Source organism: Mauremys reevesii, linkage group 3 (genome assembly GCF_016161935.1).
Source record: "Mauremys reevesii isolate NIE-2019 linkage group 3, ASM1616193v1, whole genome shotgun sequence".
NCBI classification, from domain to species: domain Eukaryota; kingdom Metazoa; phylum Chordata; order Testudines; family Geoemydidae; genus Mauremys; species Mauremys reevesii.
Genome location: NC_052625.1, coordinates 198325774 through 198335455, shown reverse-complemented (window position 1 = coordinate 198335455; position 9682 = coordinate 198325774). Strand labels below are relative to the sequence as shown.

Below are 9682 nucleotides of genomic sequence, written 5' to 3'. Positions count from 1 at the left end.
AGTGAAACTCAATTTGTGGCCTGGTCCTCACTACTGACTCCACTCCACTGTGGAATATTGGAAATGAATATTGCCCCTCTGAGACCCAATAACATCCAGCACCACCCGAGGACAATGCTTACACGGAGGTAGCAAACGGGCAATTATGTGAGCCATGTATTGTTCATGTATTGCAGTTACACTCGCCCAACCACTTTGAAGGCCTCATCTCTGATGCCAGCTTGGCATCATATGAACAGGGTCTATGAGCAGACTCGCCCCTATGTCTACTTTGTTGTTTCATTTTAGAATGTGGAAAACAACAAGGAAGGAAAAAAGTAAAGTCCCGAGGAGAGAGCATGGGGGATGTTTCTCCTTTAGATCATTGTGCAGCACCTATGTGTCCAAAAAGGGGGATCTTTACAATTTTAACGCTCAGTTTGCCAAAAAGAAATGTACACAAGTTTGGAGCTATGTTTCACTGGGTGTCTTTGGGGCAGAGAGGCGAGGGGAAGGGGGTTCATAGTTTGTCATATCTCGGTATAAAAGGATTGAATTTATTACAGAAAAAACTAGAATCACTAACCATATGTTGGCTTCCCATTGACACTTATAGATTTAAACCTTTCAGGATTTTCATATATCACTCTCCCAATCACTGAAGGAAGGATTCAATTTATAATAAGTAGATGAGGACAGATTCAACCATAGTATTTTAATGTTAGCACTTACCATATTAACAACTTCCAATCTGATTCCATTATAACCCCTTCTTCTCACATGCTTGTCCATTCCTGGAAAGGTCTCCTTTCTGGATATCATTTCTGGATATGAAAGGCCTGCTATCATCAAACTGCAAGGAGTTGGGAGGATCTGTTGTGAGTCTCTCTTGCAAGAAAAAGAGCAGGGGAGAGTAGGAGAACGTATCTTAACAGAAAGAAATGACTCAAAAATGAAGCCTGCAAAAGCAAACTGGGAAGAGCTCAGAGAAGAGCTGAATAGGAGAGGATTTGGGAGTCCTACATGAAAACAGCTGTGGGGAAGAAATGTTCATTCAGTCCAGAAAGATTTGTTTATTCAAGTTTTGACTTTTGTTTTCCCCAGTTTAAGGAGGTCATGGTTCCGATGGGGGCTAAATCATTCACTCAAGCTGATGAGAAGGTAAGCTGTCCTCTCACCGTGCGGATATAACCACGCCACTTAAAAATGGCAACAGAGTGAAACTCAATTTGTGGCCTGGTCCTCAATACAAACTCCATTCCACTGTGAAATACTGGAAATGAGAAAAATGATGAAAATGTGAGAACTGTTTTCTTGCAGCTGGGTTACAGAAAATGTGGGTCCAGATTCTGAAAATATGATGAGAATACAGTTGCTGTTATGTGTGTTTCTGGGATGGAGGTGCTTGGGGGGACATATGTGAATGCTGCCATGCCTTCTTGGCCCGCTCTCTGTGATTAAAACCAGATTCCTCCAGGGCTAAAAGCACCTTTTGTTCAAAACAGTTTCACAGGATCCGCCTTTAGCTGGAGCTTGTAACAGACTCACAGCCACCACTGCTGGGGATGTGTGACACACTGACCGCTGGGGCACACGTGTGAATTATCAGATGTGCTCACTCTTCAATGGACTTCAATAAATACCAGTGCACTTTAAGGACTGATGTTATCTTCAGTCCTTAATGTACCTCAGTACCTACTCATTGCCTTCACATTTCTCCTTTCAGAATTACAGAGCAGTTACAATCCTTGGTGACTTCTTTGCTAACATTGTTCAGATTTTCTTTTTACTGGTCTCATTGCTTATCTGTAGTCCATTCTAGCCCTGTTCTACTTGTTACCTGCTGGATCTCCCCTTAAGGTTATAATTGGAGATATACCAAACTCCTAGAACTGGAAGGGACCTCGAAAGGTCATTGAGTCCAGCCCTCTGCCTTCACTACGAGGGCCAATTTTTTTGCCCTCGATCCCTCAGTGGACTCCTCAAGGATTCAACTCATAACCGTGGGTTTAGCAGACCAATGCTCCAACCACTGAGCTATCCCTCCTCTGTTAACGTCTACTTGAGCCTCAGCAGGTTTAAAATAATGTTGCAGCAGGGGCAGGACTCAGAGAAGAAGTTGGGAGGGGTGAGTCATTTTCCCACACAGTGTGGGCTTGTCTACTCATAACCAGCTACGGTAGCACCGCATCAGCACTGTTGCTGTGCCAAGGTGCCTCAGTGAGGAAGCTACCTAGAGCAATGGGAGATGTTCTCCCATCAGTGTAGGCACCCATCATGTTTAAAGCTGCTCAACAGTCAATAAGCACTGATTCCTCTCCTCACCCCTTGAATTCATGTCTCTATTTTTGGTTGTTTCTTATCTTTTTAGAATGTTAATAGAAAGGATTTTATTTTTTAATAACCTGCCTTTTTTACTAGAGAGTAAGGCATAGAGGGGAGATCCATGTTCCAAAGTCAAATATATTTACCAGGTGAGCCAGGTAGGCAGCTAGCTCACATGTTTAGCTCTATCTGACTATGTTGATTCAATCTCTGTAGCGCAATGTGGCAGGAGAGAAATGAATCCTCCTCTCTGGAGATAACCAGGAATAGCTGCACTCACCGTTCAGTGATGGGGAAATACCTGCTCTGGATTTGATTTGAAATGCAATGCCACATTTTCCTTGTGTGAATGGGTATAAACACAGAATGTGAGAGTTTCTTTCCTTTTTGCAGCTCAGCCAGTGAGTGATGGCAGCAGAGATTATCAATGCTGGATATCTGGAAATCTGGCAGATGATGCCTTGCTTCTAAAATCCCTGGATCCTTTTCCTCTGGGCTGCAGAGAATGTCTCAAGCTAGAAAAAAATCCACAAGAGACCCCTTGTGTCACTCAAAATAACTTGTTCTTTTCGCTTCAATAAAAGTAACTGGTTGTGGTGGTGTATTGCACACATGTGTGGGACTGTTTCATTTGCACGACGTGGCTGTTTTGCTATTTCTTTTCAATAAAAATTCCTTTATTCTTCTGTTTACAGTAAATATAAATAAAATAAAAGTTCACTGTCATGTGTTAAATCCACGCAGCTCTGTCTCTTGATGAGGGGACACACATCTCAACGAGCTCACTAGGATCAATGTTTACCTGTTCCTTCCTCCTTTAACAAATCCTGCTGCCAACCTTCCCAGTGGACTGGGAGTGGAGGTGCTGTTGCCACTCGCCCTGCGGGACTTGGGGGCTAACCTTGGGCAGGACTGGGCTAGTGGCCATGGGAGGAAGGTCTGTGGGCTCTTAGGGGGTGTGGAAGGGATGGGGCCTCGGGCAGAATGGGCAGAACTGGGGACAAGTCTCCCCCAGCAGGTGGTTCATGCAGTGCCCATGCTTCTCTTGTACCTGAGCTTCCAGACACGGCTATTTGTAGCAGGCTTCTGTGCAGGAATCAGGATGGCAGCAATAATCCCTAAACACCCAGCCGTATAGAAACCTGACTAAATTTCCAAGTCTGGGTTTAATTGCAGCAGCCACATGGGGTCTTGCCTGGCAGAGGGAGAAATAATGGAGCTCACAGTTCCTTTGCCATTTGTGTGCAGCAGCAAGGTATTGTGACCTGCATCGTTTTTCCACAAGCCAGTTCCAGCTTTTAGTGCCCTATCCCTCTGCCCTGCGCCCAGGTCTCCCTCTCAGCCCTTGCTGTGACATCTTCAGTGAACGGTGCTAGAGGGACTTTACTGGGAAAAGGCTTTGTGTTTGGAAAGGTGTTTCTTTCTGTATAAACAGCCTCGTGCGAAGAGCACTGCCTTGGACATAGAAGACCTGGGGTGGCACATACGCTGGCCCCAAGAGGGGGTTTGACAAATTAGGGCAAGTTCCATGGTAGAGATTGATATATAACCAGAAGCAAAATATGACATGGTTTCCCTACTAGAAGCTCCCCCCCACACACACACACTGCCACTCAGAGTGGGGTCCCGGTGCAGTCGCATGGCACCATCCCAAGAGCGGGTTTGACCCATCAGTTCTGGGACGGGTTGACTCCTGTGGAAGAGGATCATGTGCATCCTCAAAGTACTCTTCCTGCTGCCCTCTAGCAAGCAGAGGGGGTTTCAGCCCCATAGGACCACCCAAGAGAGGCTTTGTTCAGCCAGGGCAAGTTTTGAGGAGAACTAACCCATCGCATATGGGGGCACATTATCCCAAAGACCTCCACCCACCACCTTCTACCAATCGGAGTGGGTCTCAATGTGTAGACCCCACCAGAAGGAAAACACGTACCAATCAGAACATGTATTGGGCCAAATGAAATTCAATAAGGACAAAGGGAAGAATAAGCAAAAGCCCAAATTCATAATATCTGACCCCACTACAATAGGACAACCTACTTGGCATCAGCACTGTTGAGAAGGATCGGGAAGTTGTGGTGGATCACAACCTCAACGTGACTCAACATTGGGATGCTGTTGCAATAAAATCAAATACAGTTTTGCATTGCATTAACAGAGGCATAGCTTGCAAGTCATGGGAGGTGATAGTATTAATCTACTCAGCATAGGTTAGGCCTCAGCTGGAGTACTGTGTCCAACTTTGGCACAGCTGTATAGCAATCTGTATAGAAATGGGAAATTTTTCTCTCCTGCCACAGAGGGTAGAACAAGATGCAGTGGCTTCAAACAATATGTGACACTGTGGACTAGGCCCTGAGTCACCCAGCTGAAAGCCTCTGGGTCCTTCCACACCCTTCCCAGTAAAGGAGCGGGAAAGCAAAGTTCTCCAAGTGGCTTAGAGAGGTTGCCAACTGCTAGCCAATGAGAGAGGCTTCAGGGAACATCCAATCAGGGCCCAGGAGGCCTGTATAAAATGGTATGCCCCACAAAAGACAGTCATTTCCTTGCTGGACTCAGATGAGGGCGGATGGTGCTCCTGGGCGGTCAAACCGAACTGCAGCACCACAAAGAGTTCAGTGCTGGCTGGGACCCAGGGAAGGAGAAGGAGCTCCTGGCTGGCTGCTGGGCCTGAACACAGAAGAGCCCTGAGCAAATGGTGAAGCTTTATTGAAGGCTGGGCTGTGGGGAAGTTGCCCAGGGAACTGAAAGCATTTTAGTTAAAGGGACATGGCAGTGCACGGCTGCTATTCTAAGTGTCCCTAGGCTGGGAACCAGAGTAGTGGATGAGCTAGGGTTCCCCCCATGGGCCACTGTGGAAGTGAGATACAATCGGACAGCGATAAACTCCCAGATATGGAAACTGAACTGTTAAGTTGCCCAGTTGGCGAGTTGGAGCCAGAATGACCCAGAGGGGGAAGTCAGGGAATTTCCTTCATGGACAATTTCAGAAAGAGGCTGTATAGCCATCTCTCTTGGCTGGTTTGGAGCCAAAGATACCTGTGTCTTGGCAGCAGGTTAGGCTAGATCACTCCTGCTGTGCTTCTATCCCTGTGATTTCAGGAGTCTATGATTCTAGGGGTTTAGGCTGCACCGCAGCACCATCGGTGCATGAACGAGGCTGTCTTGTTTCAAAAGTGTGTTTCTCAGAAATCGTGGAAATACTGAGAGGAAACAGAGCCTCCTTCTACCCCCCTGCCCATGAGAACGATGGGATTTGTTTGAGTTTTGACGTGTTCTTGTAATAATGTTCTCCCCTGCGCAGTATGATCAAAACAACACAGACCCTTAGACCCGAATGTAAACGACTTCACAATTGAAAAGAAAGAGACTGTTGAAATGGAAATTTCTCCAGCATCAACAGCTGACAGGTGGTTGAATCCCAGTAAATATATTTTGATTTTGATTTTTGGGGGGGGGGGTTGTTTAAACAATTTTGGTTTTAATCAAATATATAGGTGTGGGTGGGTTTTGGTGAGAAAGAGAGATCATACAGAGTATTTTTTGTGAAGTTTGTAAAATGGTTACTTGATTGGAATGTTTGTGATTTCCTAATCAGGCCTGTGCAGCTCTCTTGATAATACCATAGTCAACTACAGAGACACCGCCAAGAAAGAACTGGGAATCTGCTGAGACTTTTAATTACATTGCCAGAACAAAACTACAGAATCACAGAATCTAACGGCTGGAAAGGACCTGGCAAAGTCATCTAGTCCAGACCCCTGCATTTCCGGCAGGAGCGTGAGGAGCACAAACAAGGTTTCAGGACAGTCCAAAGCTAAAGGACAAAACAAAAGCCGCTGCTAAAAAGTAACCATGCAAACCCATCTCAGTTCTTCAGTGGTCAACACCATACCAAGTCCTGAGAAAATTATGAGTGAGACCACACAGATTAACAAACCCAGAGCACGCGCTGTAGGGGATTTGAATAAAAAGAACAAGTATTGAAACCTGATGTAATGCCCACATATCTCTTTGGGAAGCATTTGAAAATTGTTAAGCACTAGTCTCTTCTCTCAGTAAACTAGCCACAAGTCTTCAGTATTTTAAAAACATTTGGAAAAAAGCATATTGCTTTGTTCAGAAACCTGATGGCAAGTATATGCTCCAGGGTTCTAAAAGAAAAGATGGCTGGAAATGACCTCAACAATACAACAGCCCTCGTGGATTATTTTGAAAAATATTTGAGCAAATTCCCCAGAAGGCTCTGTAGAGGGTTTCTCATCTACTCCTGATAATTAGAGGTCTACCAAATTCATGGTCCACTTTGGTCAATTTCATGGTCATAAGATTTGCAAAATAGTACATTTCATTAGTTCAGTTATTTAAATGTGAAATGTCACCGAGTTGTAATTGTAGGGGTCCTGACCCAAAAAGGAGATGTGAAGTGTTGTGTATTTGGTTGTCATGGTTTTGTTGCTATGGCAAGTGAGTTAGATTATTATGGGTTAGCTCAACCGGTTTCAACCGGTTGAGGAGCTCTCTGTATATATGTAAATAAAATGGAGGTTTTGGTTAGCTGCCTGCTCTCTGGCCTCAAGTTATTGCTTCCTACACCGGCTGCCCCAAGGATATAACACTGGCGACGAGGGTGAGACTCCGGTGCTGCTCCAGTAACAGAAAGAAGTAGAAGTCAAGGTAAAGACCAAACAAAGGAAAAAAGCTGCTTCTTTGCACTGACTGTGAAAGTGAAACTAAAAATCATGGCTACTCTGACCAGGCCCCTGGAGCCTTTTGATGAGAATACAGAGCAGTGGCATGTGTATACTGAGCGTTTTGAGCTTTTTGGTATTGCAAATGACATTACAGAAGCGAAGAAGGTGCCAATATTCTTAACTGTTGTAGGGGCTAAAACCTACTCTCTGCTACGCAGCTTACTACACCCTGTTAAGCCTGAGACTAAATCTTACAGTGACATTGTGGAAATCCTGGGGTCTCATTTCTCCCCAAAACCACTGGTAATTGCTGAAAGATATAGGTTCCACAAAAGAGACCAAAAGGAAGATGAAACAGTTGTACAATTTGTAGCCGTTTTAAAAAAGCTAGCAGAACACTGTGAATTTAAAGAAATGTTACATGATGCCCTGCGTGACAGGTTAGTGTGTGGCCTGTACAGTGAAGCTATACGGAAGCGCCTACTGACAGAGGCTCAGCTTACCTTACAGAAGGCTGTTGATATTGCTGTCTCCATGGAACTGGCTACAAGGGAGGCACAATACATCGGTGCACCCCCTAGGGTGCAAAAAGTGTCACAAGAACTGACCCACAAAACTGTGCAGAGTCAAGAATGTTACCGCTGTGGTAAGCCGGGTCACCAGGCATCAGAATGCTGGTGTAAGGACCTGGTGTGTCGACACTGTGGCAAAAAGGGACACATTGAGTGTGCCTGTAAACAAAAGAAAAAGAGGCCTGTGGTCTGGCCGACAAAAAGAGGAACCCTGCATACCCTAGAGCAGACCCAGGATGATCAAGGTGACACCTCATCGCAAGAGGAAGTGCCACTGCATGTTTTGTCTTTGGCAATGGGCTCACATGAATACTGGGTAACCCCGTTATTGGATGGCAAACGTATACGCATGGAACTGGACACCGGTGCAGCCGTCTCACTGATCTCCGAGACTGTGTATAAAGAAAAGCTACAGCATCTTCCGCTTAAGGCAACAAAAACTGTTCTGAAGACGTATACGGGAGAAGCTGTGCCTATGCTGGGCACTATTGATGTTAAGGTGGAGCTCAATGGACAGGTGGCTAAATTGCCACTGTTTGTGGTGAGAGGTAACTACCCAGCCTTAATGGGTAGGTCTTGGCTCTGGAAGATTCAACTGAACTGGGCAGAAGTGCACCGGATGACTAAAGAAGAAACCAGTCTAACCCCTATACTAAGGAAACATGCTGCTGTTTTTGGAGATGATTTGGGAAGTATGAAGGGAATCACTGTGACATTGAACATTAAACCTGGCAGTCCACCAAAATATCTGAAAGCCCGAACTGTGCCATATGCCATCAGGCCAAAAGTTGAAGCAGACCTGGAGCGCCTGGTCACCAATGGAGTCCTAATACCAGTTACCCATAGCTCATGGGCCACTCCTATCGTTCCAATCGTGAAGAAAGATGGCTCTCTCTGGATTTGCGGTGATTTTAAAGTCACTGTCAACCCAGTGTTGTGTGCAGAGCAATACCCACTTCCCCGCATCGATGACCTCTTCGCAGGCCTGGCTGGGGGACAAAAGTTCAGTAAGATTGATCTGAGTCAAGCATATTTACAGATGCACGTCGATGAAAAGTCCCAAGAGCTGTTGACTATTGTGACTCATAAGGGGCTTTATCGATACTGTCGTCTACCCTTGAATAACATCTGCTCCGCCCTGTTCCAGAGGGCTATGGACCAGATCTTGTGTGGCTTGTCAGGAGTTCAGTGCTATCTGGATGATATCCTGGTCACTGGAAGAAATGAAGAGGATCACTTAAAGAATTTAGAGGCTACCCTACAAAGACTGGAAGAGTATGGCCTACGAGTTCGCAAAGACAAGTGTGAATTCTTCAAGCCCTCTGTTGAATATTTGGGACACATCATTGATTCTGCAGGTCTTCATAAGGCCCCTGCAAAAGTTAAAGCTATTGTGGAGGCTCCCCCACCTCGAAATGTAAGCCAGCTGCGCTCGTTTCTAGGACTCCTGAACTATTATGGAAAGTTCATCTCACAGTTAGCCACACTGCTAAAACCACTTCATGAGCTCCTTGGGCAGAACAAGGCCTGGAAGTGGACTGAAGCCTGTGATGTTGCGTTTAACAAAGCTAAGGATGCATTGCTAAATTCTGAAGTTCTAACGCACTTTGATCCATCCTTACCACTGCAATTGGCCTGCGATGCCTTCCCTTATGGAGTGGGAGCAGTCGTGTCACATATTATGCCTTCAGGAGAAGAGAGACCTATTGCTTTTGCTTCACGCACTTTAAGCAAAGCAGAAACTAACTACGCCCAAATCGAACGTGAGGCATTAGGAATTGTTTTTGGAATTCGGAAGTTTCATCAGTACCTCTTTGGGCGAAAATTTACTCTTCTCACAGACCATCGACCTCTGACATCAATTTTTGGACCTTACACAGGCATTCCCCATTAGCTGCTAGTCGTATGCAATGTTGGGCATTGTTACTTTCAGCACACACATATGAAATCAAATATCGAAATCCACTCTACGGCAATGCAGATGGCCTCTCAAGGTTGCCTTTGCGGTCAAACACCACGATAGTGCCCACAAGGAAATCTTCTACTTTGAACAGGTAGAGAATACACCCATCACTGCTACTCAGATAAAGAAGGCAACTCGCGTTGACCCAGTAT

At 45.4% G+C, this 9682-nt stretch overlaps 1 long non-coding RNA gene across 1 annotated transcript; it reads left to right on the top strand.

Moving 5' to 3' along the window:
• Positions 1-2061: 2061 nt before the first annotated feature.
• Positions 2062-2913, top strand: LOC120401638. The gene is made up of 2 exons (XR_005596608.1): positions 2062-2107; positions 2698-2913. It is a non-coding gene; the product is annotated as an uncharacterized LOC120401638 (long non-coding RNA).
• The last annotated feature ends 6769 nt before the right edge of the window (positions 2914-9682 follow it).